The following is a 27155-nucleotide window of genomic DNA, read 5'->3' as shown; positions in this document are numbered from 1 at the left end:
TGGAATCACCGTCACCGATAAACTCTAAAAACTGTAATCCGTGCATCTCCTCACTGGAACGAAAGCCTTCAACTAGAATATCTGTTTCCATGCTCCTTGAATTTCCGTTATAATTCAGAAAGCAGAAATGATCTTTGGGAATTACTTTGGCGTTTGCAGAAGAAAAACATATATAACAGTATTTATTTTTTATGCCAACATATAACAGTTTTTTCGTAAATGCATCTATGATAACTGCAACACATCCTTTGGCCGAATAATCGTGTCCTTTGCTACGCTTATTCCAGCCTCCATCACATATCACTTTTGTCCAGTATGAGTCCTCCTTATACCTATCATCATGAATGGCTGATTTTAAGGCCTCTCGTCCATTTTCTAGCAAAATTTCCGATAAACTATTCATCCAAGCATTACCAAGCTGCCTTTCAATACGGGAATAAACTATTCGTGACATTGGTTTCACTCCAAGCACCCCGAAGAATTCACACAGTGTAGAATACCCTCCTCCACTACCCATGGCTCCCCAAACAGCCTTCGAATTCAAGCAGCCTTTAAGACTTGATTTTTTTTCGGAAAAAGCAACCTGTGTCTGGTCCGTAAAACTTGAAAGATATTCTTTTACGCTTGTTGCTGGACATTCTGGTTCACCTTTAATCCTCTTTTCCCAGTTACACTTATTACACTTAACTTTCAGTTCAGTTTTCAGGCCTTTCTTTTCTAATTGCTTTATAATCAATTTTCCGTGATCGCAACTGATTTTGTGTCTGAATGCTGAAATTACTTCAGCAAGGAAATACCTTAGATTCACAATGCAGTTTCCATCTGGAATTCCAGATAAGTCTATCTCAGTATTCGTATCGGGGCAATCAACACCGTAAGAACCACTACCGTTTCCCAATTTATTTGAATCGTCTATGAGAGGATTTGCTGAAAATTCTTCTGAAATTTTCGATCCATTTGACAAATTATCTTTATCTTGTTCTCCAAGCAGCACCTTTCTAAAAAAAATGAAAAGAATCATAGAAAAACAAAACAGCGACCCGGCTCAATAGTAAACGAAAGTCTAAAAAACGAAATTTTGATACTAATAAATACGTCAAAAGAATCGGATTTTAATTAAATTTAGTCCTACCCATCAAAAGATAAGAGCCTGAGAAAATTTGTCTTATTTTGGAAAAAAGGGGGAAACACGCCCTAAAAGTCATAGAATTGTTTTGCCAGAAGACTGATCAAGGGTGCGTGTTTATTTGTTTTTTGTTTTCTTTTTCCCAGGGGTGATTGTATCGACCCATTGGTCCTAGGGTGTCGCAAGAGGGCTCATTTTAATGAAAATGAAAAGTTCCAGTGCCCTTTTTAAGCGACCAAAAATTGGAGGGCACCTAGGCCCCCTCCCACTTTCATTTTTTTTCTCAAAGTCAACAGATCAAAATTTTGAGATAGCCATTTTCTTAAGCATAGTCAAAAAACATAATAAGATGTCTTTGGGGACGACTTACTCCCCCATAGTTCCCGGGGGAGGGGCTACAAGTTATAAACTTTGATCAGTGTTTACCTTGACCTGATGCCCACTTAATTGGACAATCTGTCTTGGCTTTTTCTACAATTGGCCATGACTTGACTTTTCCCACAACTATTCCTTTTAATTAAAAGTCAACGGTTGAGGGGTTTTGGCTGAGGGGGGGGGTAGAGGGGAGGGAGCTACGTTGAAGGATCTTTACTTAGAGGAATTTGTCACGGGGGAAAAGAAATTCAATGAAGGGGCATAGGATTTTCTAGCATTATTAAAAAAAAACACTGAAAAAATAATAATGAAGAAGTTTTTCAACTGAAAGTAAGGAGCAGCATTAAAACATAAAACGAACAGAAATTATTACGCATATGAGGGGTTCATCTCCTCCTAAATACCTCGCTCTTTCCGTTAAAGTAATTTCAACTATATATTCTACGGACTTGGTGATTCTAGGGTCATTCTTAAAGAACCGGGAGAAAATTTAAGCTTTAGTGTAAAGAGCGAGGTATTGACGAAAGGGCAAACCCCCTCATATATGTAATACAAATATACAAAGTTCTAGGTGCTTTTATAAGTTACCAAAAATTGGAGGGCAACTAGACCTCCTCCCCCACCCCATTTTCTTCAAAATCGTCAGAACGAAAATATGAGAAAGCCATTTAGACAAAAAAAGATATGCAAATTTCGTTGTGCGGTTAGCCAAATCAAAACATGCATTAATTTAAAAACGTTCAGAAATTACATAAAAAAAACAGTTTTTTTTAACTTCAAGTAAGGAGCGTCATTAAAACTTAAAACGAACAGAAATTATTCCGTATATGAAAGGGGTAGTCCCCTCCTCAACGCCTCGCTCTTTACGCTAAAGTTTCTTATTGTTTTAAAAAGTATAGTTGTGAGAAAGAGTCAAACTTTAGCGTAGAGAGCGGGACATTGAGGGACTACCCCCTTTCATAAACGGAATAATTTTTGTTCGTTTTAATGTCGCTCCTTACATGCAGTTAAAAAAAACTTGTTTTTTTTTTATTTAATGGACAAGAGGGAATGAAACTTGTATATGTAATTTTTACTTACCGGTATTTTAAATTCAGCCACCTTTTGTTGATAATTTTCTTCCTCATATCTCAAATGTCTTATTGACTTCAGTTGACAAGTCAACTAATCAGAGACACAATGCCTTGGAGGCGTAATGCCTAAAATTGGATAAGAATCCCGCCTTTTTTTCTATTGGCTGATGAACAACGCTATTAAGCCGGAAACAGGGGTAAAATAAGTAAAAAGTAAGCACATTTTGAAATTGTATTTTTCTGATTTTGCTTTCAAACTATTTATGATAGACATCAGAAATTTTCTGTAATGGTTGTAGATTATAAAATCTACATATGATCCAAAATTCTACCCTCTGGAGCCAACTTCATACCTTCTAGCAAGAAAAATGTTGAAAATTAAAAATAATTTTTTGCACCGTTAAAAATAAAAATATAACAATTCTGCAACCAACATTTTTGTTTAAATACTGGCAGGATGAACTTAAAAAAAAAATCTACTGTCATTTCCCATCCACTAAATTTTTATTCACCAAACTAAAATAACTTGATTTCTTTTTTTTGCACAATAGGTAAAGCATATACAGAAAAAGTGAAACCAACATTTTTTTCCTTTTTAACTCGAGAGTCATCAAAAAAAAAATCAGTTCAAAATCTCCAAAATCGCAGAAGTTATTCATGATTTTCTATCATAGGAGAAATAGCATTGGACACAAATTAAGACCATTAGCCTTAAACAACCCTTGTATTTTAGGGTTCCTTTAAAAAAAAAAGTGGGACACAATTTAAATTTAATGTAGAGAGCTAGATGTTGAGGAGTGCTAAATCTCACTCATATACGCAATAATTTCGGTTCTTTTTAAGAGTTACTCCTCACCTTCAGTTGAAAAAAAATTTTTTTCTTATATAATTTCTAATCGGTTTTTAAATAACGCCAGGATATCTGGCACCACCTCCAAGGAAAAATACCCCTCCCCACGGATACATCCTCCGCTCAATTCAATCCTGGTGAGAAATTACCCCAGATAATTACCCTTAACACCTTCGCTTGTAAAATTGAGTCGGTAAAGAGAAAGTAAGACATATAAAGATATTTTGTATAGAGATTTTGACAAAGGCCCCCAGTATAAAATTATTCCTGAAAAGTTTATCCCCTGGAAACTTCTCTTTCCATGGAAAGTTCTCCCCCTGTACAAAACTTGTCCTCCCCTCCTCAACTGAAAAATATATGCATGCCTCCCAATGAAAAATTTTATACATAAACAATGGACAAATTTTATAGCTTCAGGACCTTTCCCCAGAGATTGTGGGGGTCATTGTATCTCCCATTCAACTATGATGAACGAAATGACTTTCTCAGCATTTTGATCGGAGGATTTTGAAAAAAATGGCGTGGGAGGGACCTAGTTGTTCGGCAATTTCTTTAAACACTTAAAAGGGCACTAGGACTTTTAATTTCCATTACAATGAGCCTTCTTCTGATTTTTCAGGCCTTTTGGGTTGATACGATAACCCCTGGGAAAAAAATAAAGTAAAAACAGGAATCTGTGATCTTTCTTTTGGGAAAAAACAAATTCCTCATTTTTGTAGATATTGAACCCTCTACAGTGCGATTTTCGACATGCTGAATCTGATGGTGTGATTTAAGATTCTATGACTTTTAGGAGGTGTGTCTTTCTTTTCTCGTAAATCAGGCAAACTGTTTCAGGATTGTAACACTTGATGGATAAGACTAGACTTAATAAAACTTAAAATCAGCATAAAAATCCAATTCTTTGTATGTATTTATTGGTATCAAAATTGTCTTTTTAGTTTCAGCTAAAATTGAGCTGGGTCGCTCTTTACTTACAGTTCGTTACCACAAACTATCTAATCAACCGTTGTAGCGTAATGAATTTATTTATAGTATGGTGGTTACAGCTTATTAATAAATGGTTGTTCTTTTAAATGCACTGGCTTCAACGCTTGAACTTTTTATTTTGTTTTCTTAAGTAAAAAATCGTATTGGGATATTTTTTAGGACTCACAACCAGGATTTCCAACTGCTAAGGGTGAAGATAACACATGGTACAATATAGCCTGTATATCTGTATTGATAAATGTTATTTCCGCTTCTGCCTGGATATACCTATTTAAGAAAATGAAGAAAAGAAAAATTGAACATCGGGAGTTGAGAAGGATCCTATATGACAGTATGTATATATTTTCCCTGTTTTGTTTCTTTTTTTTGACAGTTTTTTTTTTGTTTTTTTGGCGCGCTTTTTTTAATGATCAAGCACTATTGTAAAGCTTATTAAGATGTGCCTGCCCTCAGATGAACTAACTACAATACTCAAAGGTTTTTTTTTACATAATAAAAAAATTATAAATTAAAAATGTTCTTAGTATATAATATCGACAACACTACACTCGGAATAGGATTGCGCACTGAAACAGATAAAAAAGACCCATGGTTTTCACTGGCTGTCAGTAGTTTCACTAGCTGTTTCACTGGCCGACAGCGATTTTCACTGGTTGTCGGCTGAACATGGTTCAGAAGTTCAGATCTTGGTTTGCCATAATGATGTCAGGATCTTTTAATCCTGCGTACCTGTGTTGTATTATAGTGTGTTATATATGTATTATATATGTGTTGTATTATAGTATTTGAATTATAGTGTACGGCATAAACATGTGACACTGCAAAATTTATTCAACACGCCTTGGTTATTCATGAGCTGTTCGCATTGGTTTTAAAACGCCTTGGTACCATATCAAACAGTTCGTGGTAACGAACTGTAGTAAGGAGGGACCTGAATCAATAGTAACCAAAACTCTAAAAAATAGAAGTTTGATACCAATAGCTACATCAAAAGAATTGCATTTTAATGCTGATTTTAAATATATTAAATATTAAAAACAAGTTTTTTTAACTGAAAGTAAGGAGCGACATTAAAACTTAAAACGCACAGAAATTACTTCGTATATGAAAGAGGCTGCTTCCTCATCAGCGCCCCGTTCTTTACGCTAAAGTTTGACTCTTTCTCTCAATTCTTCTTTTTAAAACAGTAAAAAACTTTAGCATAAAGAGCGGGGCGTTGATGAGGAAGCAGCCTCTTTCATATACGAAGTAATTTCTGTGCGTTTTAAGTTTTAATGTCGCTCCTTACTTTCAGTTAAAAAAACTTGTTTTTTTTATTTAATTTCTGAACGTTTTTGAATCAATGCATGTTTTGATTTTGGCTCTCCACAGAGGAATAATCAAAACGAAATTTGCATATTTTTTTTTTTGGCTTAATGGCTTTCTCATAATTTTGATCGGATGATTTTGAGAAAAAAAGAGCGGGGGACGAAACTTAGTTGCCCCCCGATTTTTTGGTTAATTAAAAAGGCAACTAGAACTTTTAATTTTTTACGAATCTTTTTATTGGTAAAAGATTTACGTAACTTATAAATTAGCTTACGTAAAGAACTTTTGTATTCTCATGTTTTTATTACATATATGAGGGGATTTGTCCCATCGTCAGTACCTCGCTGTTTACACTAAAGCTTAAATTTTATCCCAATTCATTAAGAATTACCCCCTGAATCACAAAAGCCGTAGAATAAGTAGTTGAAATTACTGAAAATACTTTAGCGTAAAGAGCGAGGTATTAGAAGGAGGTGAGCCCCTCATATGGGTAATAATTTCTGTTTGTTTTAAGTTTTATTGCTGTTCCTTACTTCCAGCTGAAAAAGCTTTTTCACAATTGTTTTTTTTTTTTAAATAATGCTAGTAGCCTATATCCTGCTCTCCCTTCATGGAAATTTTCTTCTCCCATTACAAATTCTCTAAGAAAAGTTCCCCCAGCATATCCCCCTCTTCTCAACCCCTCCCCCCAACCAAAAAAATCCTCCTGAAAACGCCTGTATACTTCCCAATAACCATTACTATATGTAAGCACAGGTCAAAGTTTGTAACTTGTTGCCCCTCCCACGGGGACTGTGGGGGAGTAAGTCGTCCCCAAAGACATAATTATAAGGTTTTTTGACTACGCTGAATAAAATGGCTATCTCAGAATTTTGATCCGTTGACTTTGGGAAAATAATTAGCGTGGGAGGGGGCCTAGGTGCCCTCCAATTTTTTTGGTCACTTAAAAAGGGCACTAAAACTTTTTATTTCCGTTAGAATGAGCCCTCTTGCAACATTCTAGGACAACTGGGTCGATACGATCACCCCTGGGGGAAAAAAAACAACAACAAAAAAACAAAAAAACAAATAGCCTAAACACGCATCCGTGATCTGCCTTCTGGCAAAAAAAAATGCAAAATTCCACATTTTTGTAGATAGGAGCTCGAAACTTCTACAGTAGGGTTCTCTGATACGCTGAATCTGATGGTGTGATTTTCGTTAAGATTCTATGACTTTTAGGGGGCGTTTCCCCCTATTTTCTAAAATAACGCAAATTTTCTCAGGCTCGTTACTTTTGATGGGTAAAACTAAACTTGATGAAACTTATATATTTAAAACCAGCATTAAAATTCGATTCTTTTGATGTAGCTATTGGTATCAAAATTCCATTTTTTGAGTTTTGGTTACTATTGAGCCGGGTTGCTCCTTACTACAGTTCGTTACCACGAACTGTTTGATAAGTTTCATCAAGTTTGGTCTTACTTATCAAAAGTTACGAGCCTGAGAAAATTTGCCTTATTTTAGAAAATAGGTGTAAATAACCTCTAAAAGTCATAGAATCTTAACGAAAATCACACCATCCGATTCAACGTATCAGAGAACCCTCTTGGTGAAGTTTCAAGCTCTTTTCTACAAAAATGTGGAATTTTGTATTTTTTGCAAGAAGGCAGATCACGGATGCGTGTTTATTTGTTTGTTTGTTTGTTTATTCGTTTGTTTTTTTTTCCAGGGATGATCGTATCGACCCAATGGTCTTAGAATCTTGCGAGAGGGCTCATTCTAACGAAAACAATAAGTTCTAGTGCCCTTTTTAAGTGACCAAAAAAACTGGAGGGCACCTAGGCCCCCTCCCACGCTAATTATTTTCCCAAAGTCAACGGATCAAAATTCTGAGATATTCATTTTATTCATCGTAGTCGAAAAACCTTATAACTATGTCTTTGGGGACGACTTACTCCCCCACAGTCCCCAAGGGAGGGGCTACAAGTTACAAACTTTGACCAGTGCTTACATATAGTAATGGTTATTGGGAAGTGTACGGACGTTTTCAGGGGGATTTTTTGGTTGGAGGAGGGGTTGATAAGAGGGGAATATGCTGGGGGAACTTTTCATCGAGGATTTTGTCATGGGGGAAGAAAATTTCCATGAAGGGAGTGCTCGATTTTCTAGCATTATTCAAAAAAAAATAATGAAAAAATAAATACGAAAAGTTTTTTTCAACTGGAAGTATGGAGCAGCATTAAAACTTAAAACTAACAGAAATTATTACGCATATGAGGGGCTCACCTCCTCCTAATACCCCGCTCTTTACGCTAAAGTATTTTTGGTGATTTCAACTATTTATTCTACGGCTTTTGTGATTCAGGGGTCATTCTTTATGAATTGGGACAAAATTTAATCTTTAGTGTAAAGAGTGAGGTACTGACAAGGGGGTGAACCCCTCATATATGTAATAAAAACATTTCGTTACGTGAGCTAATTTATAAGTTACGTTTATCTTTTACTAATAAAAACATTCGTAAAAAATTAAAAGTTCTAGTTGCCTAGTTGCTCATTCGATCAAAAATATGATCATTATATCGATCATTTAGCCAAAAAATAAATAAAATAAACTTGCAAATTTCGTGTTAATTATTCCTCTGCAGAGAGCCAAAATCAAAACATGCATTGATTCAAAAACGTTCAGAAATTAAATATAAAAAAAGTATAAACAAGTTTTTTTAGCTGAAAGTAAGGATTGACATTAAAACTTAGATTGAACAGAAATTACTTCGTATATGAAAGGGGCTGCTTCCTCATCAACGCCCCGCTCTTTACGCTAAAGTTTTTTACTGTTTTAAAAATCAGAACTGAGAGAAAGAGTCAAACTTTATCGTAAAGAGCGGGGCGTTGATGTGAAGCAGCCCCTTTCATATACAAAGTAATTTTTCTTCGTTTTCAGTTTTAATGTTGCTCCTTACTTTCAGCTAAAAAAATTGTTTTTTTTATTTAATCTGTTAAAGTACCATATCGGACCATATCTGTTAAAGTGAATCGGAAGATTGCGTGTTGCAAAACGAAATGTCTACAAAAAATGAAAAAAAATATATATATATAATAATATAAAATATGAGGGGGCTCCCCATGCCCCCTCAGCCATCCTTGTTTCTCATCTCCTCCTTTACTTTGGTATAAATTGATTTCCACTATTGTATGTTTTATGAGTTTTCCGATTGCTACTGTTGCAATGTCACTAATATATGTTTGCTCACGTAAGATAGCTGTTGGACTAATATAAATTCCCAACCTTGCAGAAATTAAGTCTTTTCCATTTTAGCTAAGTAATTTACTCCTTTTGTTCTTCAAGACAAAAATATCCCGAACAACAACAGCAAAAAACAGAAACAAATGATTCTTCATAAAAAGGCTTGAAAAGCCCCAATATTTTTTTAAACTTTCCAAAACTCGGCTGCTTAAGTTCTTTGTTTAAGGAAGTCCTAAATTACATTAAGAAACTTTGAACTATTGGGGTAACTGCAACTTAAAAGTGAGCACTTCTTTTAAGAATAATAATAAAAAAGGAATCAATTGATGGTGATTCCCTCAAAGAATGGCAAAAGAATCAAATGTAATCTATCTATCTATGTAAAAATAAGTTGTATGTCTGTTACACTATCTTCTATATATATCAAAACTAGCTGTTGGGTTATATATATATATATATATATATATATATATATATATATATATATATATATATATATATATATATATATATATATATATATATATATATATATCTATATATATAAAAATAAGTTGTCTGTCTGTGGATGTGTGGATGGATGTGTCAGGTGACGTCACCTGAAAAAACTGGATCAGGTGACGTCAAAACTGAAAAAACTAAAAAAAGGCAAAAACTACAAAAAAAACTAAAAACTAATAAAAAAAATAAAAAAGCTAAAAAACTAAAAAAACTATAAAGGTAAAAACCAATAAAAAACTAAAAAAAAAACTGAAAAAACTAAAAAAAGGCAAAAACTACAAAAAAAAACTAAAAACTAATAAAAAAAGTAAAAAAGCTAAAAAACTAAAAAAACTAAAAAAACTAAAAAAAGGTAAAAAACTAAAAAAAATAAAAAATAAAAAAAAACTAAAAAAAAGGAAAAAACTGAAAAATAAGCTAAAATAAAGGTAAAAACCAATAAAAAACTAAAAAGAAAAAAAGGAAAAAACTAATAAATGACGACACTCAAAGAGAAAGCGACCAGGACAAAAGGAATGTTCGATTAGCAATCAACAAAGCACCGGGACACAGGGAGTATAAATGACGACCAGGACATAAGTAAAAAAAAAAAACTATCTATATATATAAAAATAAGTTGTCAAACTAAAAAAAGGCAAAAACTACAAAAAAAACTAAAAACTAATAAAAAAGCTAAAAAACTAAAAAAACTAAAAAAAAGGCAAAAACTACAAAAAAAACTAAAAACTAATAAAAAAATAAAAAAGCTAAAAAACTAAAAAAACTAAAAAAACTAAAAAAAGGTAAAAAACTAAAAAAACTAAAAACTAAAAAAAACTAAAAAAAAGGAAAAAACTGAAAAATAAGCTAAAATAAAGGTAAAAACATATAAAAAACTAAAAAAAAAACTGAAAAAACTAAAAAAAGGCAAAAACTACAAAAAAACTAAAAACTAATAAAAAAAGTAAAAAAGCTAAAAAACTAAAAAAACTAAAAAAACTAAAAAAAGGTAAAAAACTAAAAAAAATAAAAAATAAAAAAAAACTAAAAAAAAAGGAAAAAACTGAAAAATAAGCTAACATAAAGGTAAAAACCAATAAAAACTAAAAAGAAAAAAAGGAAAAAACTAAAAAAAAATTTCATCTAAAAAACTAAAAAAAACTAAAAAAGGTAAAAACTAAAAGAACTAAAAAAGAAAAAAATAAATGACGACACTCAAAGAGAAAGCGACCAGGACAAAAGGAATGTTCGATTAGCAATCAACAAAGCACCGGGACATAGGGAGTATAAATGACGACCAGGACATAAGTAAAAAAAAAATTAACAAAACTAAAAAGAAGGTAAAAACTACAAAAAAACTAAAAAGAAAAAAAACTAAAAACTAATAAAAAAACTAAAAAATCTAAAAATCTAAATAAACTAAAAAAAAAAAAAAAGGAAAAAAATAAAGGAGAAAAACAAAACTAAAAAACGAATGTATATACAGACCGGTACACCGGGATACAAATGACGACCGGGACACAGGGAATATAAATGACGACCGGGACACAGGGACACAACTACAACGGGGACACCGGGGGAAACAGGGGGATATAAATGACGACCGGGACAAAAAAACTAAAAAGGAAAAAAAAACTAAAAACTAATAAAAAAACTAAAAAATCTAAAAATCTAAATAAGCTAAAAAAGAAAAAAAAAGGAAAAAAATAAAGGAGAAAAACAAAACTAAAAAACGAATGTATATACAGACCGGGACACCGGGATACAAATGACGACCGGGACACAGGGAATATAAATGACGACCGGGACACAGGGACACAACTACAACGGGGACACCGGAGGAAACAGGGGGATGTAAATGACGACCGGGACACCGGGACAGGGAATGGTCGATTAGCAATCACCATCAACAAAGCTCAAGGGCAATCATTAGAATCATGAGGTATAGATCTGAATACAGATTGTTTTCCCATGGACCATTATATGTTGCATGTTCAAGAGTCGGTAAACCTGACAATCTATTTATATGCAAAGACAATGGGACAGCAAAGAATGTTGTATATTCGCAAGTTTTACGTAGTTAAAACCATATATATATATATCTATCTATATTCACAGGTGGGACATAGGGACACAACTACAATGGCGCGTAACTATTATGGCGCGTAACGACTTACGCGCGCGGGGGGGCTTGGGGGGGGCGCGAAGCGCCCCCACCAACTAGGTGTTGGGGTGGCGCGAAGCGCCACCCCAACAGCTAGTATATATATATATATATATATATAACCCAACAGCTAGTTTTGATATATATATATATATATATATATATATATATATATATATATATATATATATATATATATATATACTAGCTGTTGGGGTGGCGCTTCGCGCCACCCCAACACCTAGTTGGTGGGGGCGCTTCGCGCCCCCCCCCAAGCCCCCCCGCGCGCGTAAGTCGTTACGCGCCATATTAGTTACGTGCCATTGTAGTTGTGTCCCTATGTCCCACCTGTGAATATAGATAGATAGATATATATATATATATATATATATATATATATATATATATATATATATATATATATATATATATATATATATATATATATATATATATGTTTTTAACTACGTAAAACTTGCGAATATACAACATTCTTTGCTGTCCCATTGTCTGTGCATATAAATAGATTGTCAGGTTTACCGACTCTTGAACATGCAACATATAATGGTCCATGGGAAAACAATCCGTATTCAGATCTATACCTCATGATTCTAATGATTGCCCTTGAGCTTTGTTGATGGTGATTGCTAATCGACCATTCCCTGAGTCGCCATCGTCATTTATATATCCCCCTGTGCACCCCGGCGTCCCCTTTGTAGTTATGTCCCTGTGTCCCGGTCGTCATTTATATTCCCTGTGTCCCGGTCGTCATTTGTGTCCCGGTGTTCCAGTCTGTGATTTCTCTTTGAGTGTCCCGGGCGTCATTTATATTCCTTGTGTCCCGGTGTCCCGGTCGTCATTTATATCCCCCTGTGCCCCCCGGTGTCCCCATTGTAGTTGTGTCCCTGTGTCCCGGTCGTCATTTATATTCCCATTGTCCCGGTCGTCATTTGTATCCCGGTGTCCCGGTCTGTATATACATTCGTTTTTTAGTTTTGTTTTTCTCCTTTATTTTTTTCCTTTTTTCTTTTTTTTCTTTTTTAGTTTATTTAGATTTTTAGATTTTTTAGTTTTTTTATTAGTTTTTAGTTTTTTTGTAGTTTTTTATATTTATTAATATTTTTTTAGTTTTCTTTTTCTCTTGTTTTTCAGTTTTTTCCTTTTTTTTAGTTTTTTCTTTTTTAGTTTTTAGTTTTTTTTTGTTTTTTACCTTTTTTTAGTTTTTTTAGTTTTTTTAGTTTTTTAGCTTTTTTAGTTTTTTTATTAGTTTTTAGTTTTTTTTTAGTTTTTGCCTTTTTTCAGTTTTTTTTTAGTTTTTAGTTTTTTACCTTTTTTTTAGCTTTTTTAGTTTTTTTTCTTTTTTAGTTTTTTTTCTTTTTAGTTTTTTTTTGTAGTTTTTACCTTTTTTAGTTTTTTTTCTTCTTTTGTATTAGTGTGAAATAATTCAGACGTCATATGCGGACAAACACGACGTCACTCGACAGACAGACAGACAGACATAACCCACAAACAACTTATTTTTATATATATTTATTCATATTTTTTTAGTTTTCTTTTTCTCTTTTATTTTTCAGTTTTTTCTTTTTTTTAGTTTTTTTCTTTTTTAGTTTTTAGTTTTTTTTAGTTTTTTACCTTTTTTTAGTTTTTTTTAGTTTTTTTAGTTTTTTAGTTTTTTTATTAGTTTTTATTTTTTTTGTAGTTTTTGCCTTTTTTTATTTTTTTCAGTTTTTTTTTAGTTATTAGATTTTTACCTTTTTTTAGTTTTTTTTAGTTTTTTAGCTTTTTTATTTTTTTTTTCTTTTTAGTTTTTTTTGTAGTTTTTACCTTTTTTAGTTTTTTTCTTCTTTTGCATTAGTGTGAAATAATTCAGACGTCATATGCGGACAAACATGACGTCACCTGATCCATCCACAGATCCACACACAGACAACTTATTTTTATATATATAGATATATATATATATATATATATATATATATATATATATATATATATATATATATATATATATATATATATATATATATATATATATATATATATATATGATTTTAACTACGTAAAACTTGCGAATATACAACATTCTTCGCTGCTGTACATATAAATAGATTGTCAGGTTACCGACTCTTGGACATGCAACATATAATTTTCCATAGGAAAAACATTGAGCTTTGTTGATGGTTATTGCTAATCAAACATTCCCTGTGTCCCCATCGTCATTTATATATCCCCTTGTGCCCCCCGGCGTCCCCGTTGTAGTTGTGTCCCTGTGTCCCAGTCATCATTTATAGTCGACAAACATGACGTCAGTCGACACACAAACATGACTTCAGTCAACACACACGTCCCAGTCGCCATTTGTGTCCCGGTTTCCCAGTCTGTAATTTCTCTCTGAGTGTCCCGGTCGTCATTTATGTTCCCTGTGTCCCGGTCTGTATATACATTCGTTTTGAATTAGTATATGATGAAATAATTTTTTTTCTTTTTAGTTTATTTGTTGGTTTTTACCTTTTTTTAATTTTTTTCCTTTTTTTCTTTTTAGTTTTTTTGTTGGTTTTTACCTTTTTTTAACTTTTTTTTCTCTTTAGTTTTTTTTTGTAGTTTTTACCTTTTTTTAGTTTTTTTTATTTTTATTTTTAATTTTTTAGTTTTCTCCTTTATTTTTCAGTTTCTTTCGTTTTTTTATTTTTTTTTCTTTTTCAGTTTTTAGTTTTTTTAGTTTTTTATTAGTTTTTAGCTTTTTTTTCTTTTTAGTTTTTTTTGTAGTTTTTATTTTTTTTATTTTTTTTTCTTTTTTTTTGTAGTTTTTGCCTTTTTTAGTTTTTTTCTTCTTTTGTATTGATGCTAAAGCCAAGGTTCGAGCCTGGAACCTCTCGGACCTAGAACCTGGAACATAACGCTTTACCAACTCAGCTACTTCGGCTTGAATACATTTACCTTATTTAGTATTTTATTTTTTTTTAGTATTCTTTTTCTCTTTTATTTTTCAGTTTTTTTCCTTCTTTTAGTTTTTTTCTTTTTCAGTTTTTAGTTTTTTTAGTTTTTTTTATTAGTTTTTTTCTTTTTATTTTTTTTTTGTAGTTTTTACCTTTTTTTTAGTTTTTTTTCTTTTAAAGTTTTTAGTTTTTTACCTTTTTTTAGTTTTTTTTAATTTTTTTTTAGTTTTTTTTAGCTTTTTTAGTTTCTTTAGTATTTTTGTGTTGCAAGAGCAATACTTTGGTTTTGTCCCGTTTTTTTTTTTTTTTGCTATGCCGTCTATCTTAGCTTATTCCTGGAAACTGGTAAGAGTCTAACCTGTGCGGTTTTTACGGAAAGTGTGGACCTCAGGCTGGATTGATGAATATGACATTACATTTTGGAAAGCTCCGTAGAACTCTTGCCTGGGGTCAAAAAGGATGGTTTTTGCTTGTTCTCGAGCCAGAGCCTATGGTGTGCGAAGTGAAGTGGAGTTGTATAGCCTGTGTCAAAAAGGAGTATCTGAAGTTGTGCAGCCAAGCTTTTGTTTCATCAAATCATGTTTCTGCTTCTAGGAGGCAAGCAGACAGGCACCAATTTCAAATTGAAGATGGACTAAAATCTATAAGTGTTAAATATATGCGGCAGTTCCCCGGCCCCACAGCCAATATATCTTCTTTGAGTGATAAATAGAAAAATTTACAGAAACAAAAAAGTGCGATTTTCCTAAGGGTCCGAAAGTGCTGTCATCTATTGTTTCTACCCATTTCTGTTCGTGATTTCAGCTGACTTTACCATTCTATTTTTTCTACTTGGGATTGCAATAGAGAAATGGTATCAGATATGCCTCTTAAACTTTAAAAGTTTTCTCATTGCTAATGAAATTAGAGCTTATCCTTTGCTCCTTTTTAAGTGGTGGTGTTAGAAAGTTGGCCTCCGGCAAAAAAAGTCAACTTTTGAACTAAGATAGATAGAATTTTTTTTTAACGGCAATCGATAGCTCTTGATGAGCTGATCAAAGTGCATGTCATTCATATTTTGATACAAAAATTCCTTTATGAGATATACTAGTTTGAAAGTTTCAAGGGGTTGATAACTTCAGTAATAGGGTACACACTGAAACCAAAAATAAGCCGATACCAATTGTGAGACATGTAGGGGAGCTGTAAGGAAAGGTCTGCTGTTAGCTCATAATCATCTTCGGCAGTGAGGGGTTTGCAAATTTTGATATTTGATGTACCTATTATTTGTTTCTAGTATATTTGATGATAAGACCGAGTTGGTTCCAGTAGTAAGACATGTAGGGGACTTGTAAGTAATAATCGTCTGTTAGACTACAATCATCTTTAGTGAAGAGAGGTTTGTAACTTTTGCTAGTTGGTGTAGCCTACCCAAACTCACTGTAACCTAGAATTAAGTGTTTACGCAACGGGTACAAACGATAACGTAAAACGACGAGGCAGCTTCGTAATAATTTAATAGAGTGTCATTTATGGTATTTTGATTCTGAAAATTCACAGATAGCTTTATAATACCAACTAGATTATATAAGATATTGTTCTAAGTTTTGATCCGTCACGATGTTTACGATTGAAAAGGATAAAGTTCAACTGGCTGCAAAGTCAATTGAGTCCCTTCTTTCGATATTCTTTTGTTATTGTTGTTTTTTCACGCTGAGGAATAGCCTTTGATCATATGGTTAATAATCGTGTTCTTCTTTGAATATAACGTTTTAAAAGCTTCGATAGGCTGACAACTTCAGCGTTTAACCGATGGCAAACAAACAAAACCAAAGTGTTGCTCTCGCACTTTATTCGGCGAAGCCGGACAAAGGTTGCTGCAACACTTCACGTTGCTCAGGCAACGTAGGTCTAGTCTTTTTAGTTTTTTTATTCCCTGTGTCCCGGTCTGTATATACATTCGTTTTTGAATTGGTATATAATGAAAAAATTTTTTGTTTTTTTCATTTTTTTCTTTTTAGTTTTTTTTTGGTTTTTACCTCTTTTTTTTAGCTTTTTTAGTTTTTTCATTTTTCCATTTTCTTTTTAGTTTTTTTTTGTAGTTTTTACCTTTTTTAGTTTATCAGTGATTTCAACTTTTGCCGGAAGACACGGGCCGTAATGTCATTTCTATGAACCGCCGATTGTCCTTGAAGTAAAAGCTGCTGTATCTCGTCCCAAGATTGATTACATAAATAAATCTGGACGACCATAGAGACGAACATACCCAATAGCATCTTGAGCATATTCATGCATATGACGGGGACTACCAGCATATGACGAAGGTAAAATCGTTAATCTTCCAACGTTTGTGGTATTACCGTCATTTACAACTGCATCTCGCAAATGAATGTATTGTTCAGAGCGGAGCTTGGTCTGATTCAAACGGATAAATAGCAAACGTTCTGATTCAATTTTTGCATACATATCAACGACGTATTGGTGAAACAATTGACGGCATTTTAAAATATAATTGTCTTCATCCTGCCGAATCATTAGTCTATAGGAATAATAATGCATTGCACTGCATTTCTTATTCATTTCGTTGTTAGTGGCTGGATTTATCAATTTAATATTAAAGTGATAACCGTCGGCTCCATCCCAAAAAATGATAGGATATTGTAGGGCATCGTAGCATCGATGAGTTTCAGCAATTCTTACCAACTGAGTGTTTCGCTTATGAAGAATAATATCTCGAGGTAAAAACTGATCACCGAGCATAACGATTCCCACTTCGTCGATAGTTGGAGCATTGTATCTAAGCACATGTTGGCCAGGAGGCGTTTTGTCAGCGGAAATAACAATTTTATGCGTATCAGTAGGCATCAAATCGATGGCTGTTTTGAACAGACGCACTAAATTATTATTTTCGTGGAAAAGATGTTGCAATTGGGAAACGATTGTCCTTTCAACGTCGGGAGAAATTTCGCAACGTACATTCAATTCAGAATTTCTATCACTGATGAAGTACACAATTGTAAAAATTTATGATTCTCGCCTGAGAATGGTAGAAGGGACCCTGCTTTATGATAAATTTGCACTTTTACTTTGAAAGTAGGCATATATTGATCTGGATTTTTGATTTGGGCACCAAACGACGTCATTTGGAAACATGAGTTATATTTTCTGATCTGTGATAAAAAAAAAAACGCTTAGATTCTGACGTAGTTCCAGTAAGCAAAGTCTTCAATGGCTCTGGTGGTGCAGCCAATAGAGGAAGTTTAACTTTTCATGAGGCGCAACACATTCCCATTGGTTCACCATTGAATTTCAAGGCCTTGCAATAGGGACAAATTTTAGACATAGTCCCGACTGGAACACATCTACTATAATCATCGACTGGGCTGTACCTGAATGCCATGCGATAATTTTCACGTTGCTCTTGTGATTCCTCGGCACGCTTTCTTTTGGCATTATCTCTTGAAGCCGCAAGCCTGTTTTCAAGTTGCTCTTGTGATTCCTCGGCACGCCTTATTTTTTCACTATCTCTTTTAGCAGCAAGTCTGGTTTCGCGTTGCTCTGGTGATTCCTCGGCACGCTTTCTTTTCTTACTTTCTCTATCAGCCGCAAGCCTGTTTTCTTGCTGTTCTTGTGATTCCTCGGCACGCTTTCTTTTCTTACTTTCTCTATCCGCCGCAAGTTTTTTGGCATAGACTCTTTGAGCAGCTCTTTGAGCACTTTCAACATAATTATTCCAAGTAGACATCTTCTAATTTTTACTAATTCGTGACGAGTTGAAGTCACGCGTTGAATAGCAGGAACCTAACAAAAAACAAAACTAATTATAAAATTTTCAGGTAATTTTCTATTTTGAAATAAAAACTAAAAATTATTGCTCAGACAACATAAATATTTTTGATGTTTACATAATAGCTTTAGTGGTTCTGGACTGAAAACTAAATATGCTAATCAAATTGGGAATTGCAATCTTTTAAGTTGAAAAGGCAAATCCACTGGAATCATGAGAAGGCGAGGAATAAGAAAAGCCTCACCCTCAAAAGGCCCTGTCAAGATTGTTGCCTTTATTACGTTACCAACACCACGTTCACTATCTTTGAGCGTCCCGGTCGTCATTTATATGTCCGGTCGTCGTTTGTGTCCCGCTGTCCCAGTCAGTAATTTCTCTTTGAGTGTCCCGGTCGTCATTTATATTCCCTGTGTCCCGGTCGTCATTTGTGTCCCGGTGTCCCGGTCTGTAATTTCATCAGTCGACAAACATGACGTCAGACAACAAACAACTTCATGACGACATACAGCTCAATCCTTATAATGACGTCAGTTGACAAACATGACGTCATTCGACACACAAACATGAAGTCAGTCGACAGACACACAAACAACTTATTTTTATATATGTAGAAGATATATATACAAGCCCCCACCGCGCTCGTAAGTCGTTACGCACCATATTAGTTACGCACCATTGTAGTTGTGTTTCTATGTCCCGGTCAGAAAATTTCTTTTGCGCCAAAAACTAATCCATGCCCTGAAAATTTCTTTTCTGCCAAAAACTAATCCATGCTACCCCCGCCCCTCCTTAGGTAGTGCTCATTTTCACATTTAGCATTTCTCTTGTATTGACTAATTCAGTTTTAAGGAACACATTTGTATCTGTGCTTTTCCTATATAACAAAATGTTCCAGGAAAGTCTAAAAGGATTTGTTAATAGCAAGCATAATTACATGTGAAGAAAAAAGATCTTGACCAGACATCGCAACCATCTTGAGGTTTTCGCTCTTGTAATGTATTTAGCCAGTCTTCAAAATTTATTCTTTTATAAATTTTTTAGTTCGGAAAAACATATTGTCTATTGTCTGCAAATGATTGACTTTCCTTTTCTTCTCTAGATAATGAAGTAGCTGGGCAGTAAATTTCGGAACTGTATAAGCCTGTTCTCTGCTGCATTCGTCTTTTTGTGTATAGACGCTTATTTTTACATAAAAAGACAGTGCAGCAGAACTGGTTACTTATAATTTTAAAGTTTAAATAAAAAAAAAACAAGGGTTCTAAACCTCAAGTTAAATAGAATCTCAGTAAAATTCGCGTATATTTTTTTTGCTCCCCTTTTTATGTTTTACTAAAAAAATAGAACCCTTAAAAATTTTTTTAATCAATTTTCTTTTTTGCTCATCCTTCACCTAACGAATTTACTGCTCATTGAAGCTGTGCAATTATGTGGCCTCTGCTCCTGCCAAAGAACCTCTTCCTGACTCAACATACAAGAACATTTTTTTATTTTATATTTTAATATAAATTTAATCAATAAAATATTGTTTCTTTGTATTCTTGCAAACTGCTTGTTGTTCTTAGAGCCAGGGATATTTCATAGGGACGGAGTTTTTATTTATTTTAAATAAATTTTATTTATTTAGTGCCGAAGATTTGGACGACCAAGAAGATGGGAAGTATTCTTCTTCCCAAGAAGATGGGAAGTCGGTTTACAGTGAGAAGCTGAATATGTTCCATGCTCTTTTTATCTGAAACATATTTAGCTTCTCATTGTAAACTGACTTACCGTATATACTTATCGATAAGACAAACAGCACATCCTTACCTTTACACAACCACCAGGTGGTTGTTCCGTCTCTGGTCCGTCTCGTCTCTGGTTTTAGTCTCAATACCTTCTATAGGTCCTATAGAGGTATTGAGACTAAAACCAGAGACAGACGATTGTCAAATCAAATTTGATAATTTGACAATAATGTCAAAGTTGGTATTATTGTTTGAACTAATGCCAATTTTGACATTTTTGTCCGAGACGATGGATTTACGGTATTAAGACTTATAAAAATGTAACTGAAGGCTACCATTATGTGTCTATTACGGCAAAAAGAATCAGCGACGATATGGTATGCACGCTACTTTTCTTATGCACGCTAATTACTTTAGATACGGATAATTAAGATATATATTTGATTTTTGCAGTCACAGCCTGCACAAACATCAACTTGTGTGCTGTGAAGAAAGTTCAAGCGCACAGTATTTTTTTTCAAATTATTTTGAATGAATCCGCCTATCTCCTTCCTTCCTGCTCTTCTTAAATTCCTATTTTAGTACATTTTTGTTTCTTCAGCCATTATTTTAGCTTTTTTCAAATAAATAAAATGTAATATTGAATAACAAAATAAAATTTTAGTACATTATTAAGGATTGAATGCTAGAAATATGAAAACTTAGACTTAGAACTATTACTCTTTGAAAAACATATGAAAAACGTGGCTTTTGTAATTGTTGTATTTTAATATTATAATAAATATTGTAATAGTGAAGATTGGGTATTAAAACTCAAAATCTAAGAACAACAATTAAATTGTGAGACTAATAAATTGTTTTGTTTCACAAAGGTTTTACTTGAATAAATAATAAATTTAGAGCCTTAGAATCAAGAAATTTTGAAGAAAAATTTAATTTTTCGCAATAGAAAGGGTCTTCCCATTATAATTCAAAAGTTAGTTTTGTTTCTAAGCAATAGAGCAGATTTCAAATAAGTCTTATATTGAAAAGGTTGGAATGTACTTTCAATTTTTCCAAAAACATTTAAACAGCTTTTCGATTGTTTTGTGGTAAAGATCTCCAAAATTCTATAAGTAGCTTTAAAATAAAATAAATAAAAAAACTAGCTTTTTTAACTGAAAGCAAGGAGCGACATTAAAACTTAAAACGAACAGAAATTACTCCGTGTATGAAAGGGGCTGTTCCCTTTTCAACATCCCGCTCTATACGCTTAAAGTTGACTCTTTCTCTCAATTCTATTTTATTAAACAGTAAAAAACTTCAGCGTAACGAGCAGGGTGTTGAGAAGGGAACAGCCCCTTTCATGCACGGAGTAACTTCTGTTCGTTTTAAGTTTTAATGTCGCTCCTTACTTTCAGTTAAAAAAACAGTTTTTTTTATTTGATTTCTGAATGTTTTTGAATTAATGCATGTTTGATTTTGGCTCTCCGCACATAAATTATTAAAATAAAATTTGCATATTAATTCTTTTTTGGCTAAATGGCTTTCTCGTAGTTTTGATCAGATGATTTTGAGAAATAAGGGGTGGCGAAGGAGGCCTAGTTGCCCTCCAATTTTTCGTTTACTTAAAAAGGCAACTAGAACTTTTAATGTTTAGCGAACGTTTTTATTAGTAAAAAATATAAGTAACTTAAGAATTAACTTACGTAACAAACTTTTATATTATTATATTTTTATTATGTATATGGGGGTTTGTCCTCTCGTTAATACCTCGCTCTTTACACTAAAGCTTAAGTTTTGTCCCAATTCCTTAAGAATGACCCCTGAATCAGAAAGGCCGTAGAATAAATAGTTGAAATTACTAAAGATACTTTAGCGTAAAGAGTGAGGTATTAGTGACGTGTGATTATTGGCACGAGTATTTTGGATGCTCGGATATTTGGATATTTTTTAACAGTACGGTGAAGAAATCAATTAGCAGGTCTGTAAACTACAATTGATAAATTTGAGCTACAGATAATGGCTAAATTTAGTATTCATGATCTGGCTCTAGCAAAGTTTCGAGGATTCCCCGATTGACCAGTTCGTATTATTGAGGTTTTGGATCCAAAGACTGCGAACTCAAAGTCGAAAGTCTTTAAGTATCTGTTTTTTTGCTACGGATCACATGACAACCAGTTTGTTCTCGAGTCACAGCTTATGCAGTTTGAAGCAAATAAGGCTGGAGCTATGAAATCTACTAGCAAGGGTGTAAAGGGAGCATTTGATGATTTTGTTCATCAACCGAACATTTATATAGAACTTTGCAAAGAGAAGCTAAAAACTCAAATTCCAATTCCTGGGCAACAAACTATAGCGGGAACGTCGGCTATTATTACTCGTATTTCCGCGACAGAACAGGAAATCCAAAGTGTGATGGAAAATCTTGCTAAAAAAATAGACGAGAAGCTGGATGAAAAACTAGTGGCCACTGCTGCTGGTAGGTAGTCTCTATCCAGTGACACTTTGCATGCCATAAAAGCTCAGAGTTCAGCTATCGTTAGTGAGGTTTATTCAGCATTGATTGTTGAGTTTGAACCGAAATTCCAAGCCCTCAGTAACGAGCTAAAATTTCTAAGAAATCAAATAATATTTCTTGAGGAGAGAGTTAAGAATGCAGAGCAGAAACTAGATATGTATGATCAGGACTTAAGGCTAGATAGTCTTCTTTACAACGTTATCAAACAGCCTCCAAGTAGTGACTTAAAGTCTGTAATCGGGGGTGTGATTCGCAATAAAATGGAAATATCTGAAGTGTCTGATGGCGATATTGTGGAAGTGAGAAGATTTAAAATAAACAGTTATACAACTCGTCAAGATGCCATAGCTCCGGTCCTAGTCAAATTCAGGTCGAAAGAAATTGCCCAAAAAGTTTTTAAGCTTAAGTCGAAACTAGTGCGCACTGGTATATTTGTATCAGAAAATTTAACAAAGCAGAGACGGGACATTCTAAACCTAGCACGTGAAAAATACGGTAATAAACAAGTGTGGTTTGATCAAGGTCGCGTTTATATACGCCTTGCGAGTGATGCTTTCCCCCGTCGCCTATGGTCGTTGCAATATGTCGCTTAGATTTTTTTTTTTTTTTCCAAAAGGAATCAGCACAGTTTATATTGTTCTTATTTCTTGATAATTAGTTTTGCCGTTACACCGGAAGGATTGGTTGGATGAATTAGAAAATAATGCTTTAGATGTTAATGAAATTTTAGAGTGTAAAATTGCTCAAGATAGTGCTGTAAAATGCCTTGAGCCTGTAAGAAAAAGTCAGTATGTATCATTTGAATTTCCAATACAGAAAGAAAATAAGAGTTTTCGTGTGTCTCAATGGAATTGCCATGTTACGTCATCGTCTGAGGATATTGAAAATTTTTTGTCTGCTATGAATAGTAGTATTGATGTATAAGGTATTTGTGAAACGTTTTTATCTATGCACAGCTGTCTCTCGTCTTACATTTTTCCAGGTTACCAAATGATTTCGAAGGTTAGAAATCGGATGAGACAAGGAGGTTTGTCTTTTTTGTTGAAAAATGGAATAAAATTTGAAGAAAGGGATGATTTATGCCTTTGGATTGAAGGGAAGGTGGAAATTTTTTCTGTGGAAATTTTATTTGTTGAGAATAAAAAGATAGTAATTTGTTTGGTTTATAAGCCACCTAGCACTCCCTCGGTTGAGTTCCTTGATTCATTTGATGATTATTTATGTAAACTTCTGTCTGTAAAAAATGAATGCATACAATTTTGATTTGTTATGTTTGAATAGCTATAATTTTGAGTTTTTTAACTTGATGTTATCGCATGGTTATTTTCCAATGAATCGCCTTCCTTCTAGAATAACTGAACATTCTGCTACTCTTATTGATAATGTGTTTCTCCCTTCAAATTTAGTTCCTGATTCTTATTGTAATATCATGATCCATCCGGGATCTGATCATCTTCCTGTTTCATGTACGATAAAGCAACGGAGCCCGACTTACGAAAAGTCTAGGTGTAAACTTATAAGAGATCTTCAGCCGGCAAATTTACATGAGTTCCGTGAACAAATAAGTGTGATATCGTGGGAGAAAGTGTATGAAGAACCGGATCCCTCGCCTGCCCTCGACAACTTTCTTGGGATAATTACTCCGATATTTGAGTGCTTGTCCCTTGAAACTTACTAGGAAAAAAGAACGAGATATCCCCCGAAAACCCTGGATTGATGATGAAGTTGTTGAAGCTATAAATGCTCGTAACGCTTGCTTCTTTAAAAGTTTAAATGACTCATCTGAAGAAAGTAAAAATGAATATATTCGTCAACGAAATTTAGTGAATAAGTTAAGACGTTCTAAAAAAAAAATATTACATCGAAAAATTTAATGAACAAAAAGGTGATATGTGGGGCACTTGGCAGACCATTAACGGCGTGATTAAAGGCACAGGTAAACATTATGGCCTCATAAATGCTATCACTGTCGAGGGTGTTACAGTCACTGATAAGCAGCAGATTGCTGACGAGTTTGGTAAATTCTTCTCTGATATTGGAAGTAGAATCAGGGAAGACACTTCTCACGGAGACCCAGCGAAAAGTGACACGCTCTTTGAAGATAATCGAGGTGAACATCATAAATTTCAATTTGAAAAGGCGTCAATTGAAGAATTAACAAAAATTGCGAAGAATTTAAAAAATACTGCTGGTATTGACGGTTTGAATCTGAAAGCATTCAAAGTACTTTCAGTGTATCTACTACCATGTCTTCTCTATCTCGTTAACCTGTCACTTGAAGTCGGCCAATTCCCTGAAGCGCTTAAGCAAGTAAAGGTCCAGCCACTGTTCAAATCAGGCAATAAGCAAGATATGACGAACTATCGACCTATAAGCTTGTTACCACTATTCTCAAAGATATACGAGAAAATAGTACATCGACAGCTCTATGAATAATTAGACAAGCTCGGAATATTAAGTGAGTCACAGTTCGGTTTCAGAACTAAACATTCAACTGTTCATGCGGCATACCATCTAATTGAGTGCGTTAATAGTGCCCTAGAAAGGAATCTTATCACTCTTACTGTGTTCATAGATTTTAAAAAAGCATTTGATACCGTTGATTTTAATCTTTTATTAATTAGGCTAGCTTGTTTGGGAGTCCGTGAGAAGTGTTTGGATTGGTTTAGGTCTTACTTACATGGTAGGTCCATCAAAGTTATGATAGATGATTTGGTAGGGAAACCCTTCAATGTGAATTGTGGAGTACCCCAAGGTTCGGTATTAGGACCTTTACTGTTTCTTATATACGTGGATCCAATGCGTTTTTACCTTCCTGGTGCCGTAGTTACATCATTTGCAGATGACACAGCGCTTACAGTGATTGGGGAATCTGTCGAAGATCTTATAGAGATAACTAATGTAGCTTTGGAGAATTTATCTCAGTTCATAAAGCATAGTTTTCTTGCAGTGAATATTGAGAAGACTAATTATATGATATTTAGTCGTATTGGTAAAGTTGTAAATAATTGTCATAGTATTCTTTTACAAGGTGTTTCCATTAGTCAGGTTTTTCAATGTAGATATCTAGGATTTTATTTTGATGTAAATTTTAGTTGGATTCATCATTGCAAAGTTTTATCTTCAAAATTGGAACGCGGAGTTGGTATTTTAAGAAGATTTTATATTTTTTTCCTCTACCTGTCCTGAAAGCAATTTATTTTTCCATTGTCCATCCTTATTTAGTGTATGGTTGTTCATTGTATGCAAGCAATTTTTCTAGTCCTGTAAAAAGGGTCCAGATTATGCAGAATAAGGCAATTAGAAGTTTGGGTGAGTATCTTGCGTGTGGTAGTACTAGAGATTGTTTTAGAGATTTAGATATTTTGAATATTGATTTTATTAAATCTCAGCAGATTTTAATTTTTGTATACCAGGTTTTAAATGGATTGTCTCCTCAATATTTTAGAAGTTTTTATCGATATAATTCAAATTATCACGATTATTCTACTAGGAGCTCTGATCAGCTGACTAGTGAAATCAGGCATACAAGGCGATCTGGGTTTATGATTAAACATTTAGGTGTTGTTATTTGGAACTCAGTTCCAGAGAGTGTTAGGTGTTCTGAAAACCTTATGTTATTTAAAGTAAGAATAAAAAATTATTTTTTGAATAAATTATAAATTATATTGGTTAAAATTTTATTCCTTTTTTTTTCTATTTTTTATGATCAGAAATGGTTGTTTAGAGATTGTATAGTGTTTCGTCTGTTGTTTTTTTTTGCGTATTTCTTTGATTTTGAATGAATAGTTATCATTTATTTGTTGTAGTTTTGCTGCTGAACAGGGACATTTTAGGTCCCTAAATTGAGCAGCACATTATTGATTGTAAGTGCAATTTTAGTAATTTTTAATATAAACGCATACCTACCTACCTACCCACTTTCAATTGAAAAAACTTTTCCTGTTTATTTTTTCATTGTTTTTCTTTTATAGTAATGCTAGAAAATCCTACGTCCTTTTCATTGAATTTCTCTTCCCCCGTGAAATATTCCTCCAAGAATAGATCCTCTCACATAGCCCCCTCCCCTCAACCCCCCAAACCAAAAAAGTCCCTCCTGAAAATGTCTTTACACTTCGCAATAACCATTACTGTATGTAAACAATGGTCAAAGTTTATAACTTGCAGCCCCTCCCCCGGGGGCTGTAGGGGAGTAAGTCATCCCCAAAGACCTAGTTATTATGGTTTTTGACTATGGTGAACAAAATGGCTATCTCAAAATTTTGATTTGTTGACTTTGGGTAAAAAATGAGCGTCGGAGGGGGCCTAGGTGCCCTCCAGTTTTTGGTAACTTAAAAAGGGCACCAGAACTTTTCAATTCCGTTAGAATGAGCGCTTTTGCGACATTCTAGGATCGCTTGGTCGATATGATGACCCCTAAAAAAAAAAATTCAATAAATAAACACGCGCACCCGTGATCTGTCTTCTGGCAAATAAATACGAAATTCCACATTTTTGTAGATAGAAGGTTGAAATTTTTTCAACGGGGTTCTCTAATACGCTGAATGCGATGGAGTGATTTTTGTTAAGATTCTTTGACTTTTAGGGGGTATTCCTTCTATTTTCCAAAATAAGACAAATTTTCACTGGCTCGTAAC

The 27155-nt window shown here is 33.7% G+C and overlaps 1 long non-coding RNA gene across 2 annotated transcripts in view; it reads left to right on the top strand.

The window, feature by feature from the left end:
* The window catches only part of LOC136038472 (uncharacterized), a 65977-nt gene extending 42328 nt beyond the window's left edge, over positions 1-23649 (top strand). Inside the window, exon 3 of one of the 2 annotated variants that reach the window (XR_010620221.1) lies at positions 23501-23649. This is a non-coding gene — a long non-coding RNA (uncharacterized LOC136038472). Of the gene's footprint in view, positions 1-16625; positions 17056-23500 lie in introns of those variants that run through there. The other variant, XR_010620220.1, reaches the window with a different exon arrangement.
* Positions 23650-27155: the final 3506 nt, after the last annotated feature.

Source organism: Artemia franciscana, chromosome 18 (assembly GCF_032884065.1).
Source record: "Artemia franciscana chromosome 18, ASM3288406v1, whole genome shotgun sequence".
NCBI lineage: Eukaryota > Metazoa > Arthropoda > Branchiopoda > Anostraca > Artemiidae > Artemia > Artemia franciscana.
The sequence above is the reverse complement of the archived record's forward strand: the minus strand, read 5'-3'. Positions and strand labels throughout refer to the sequence as shown.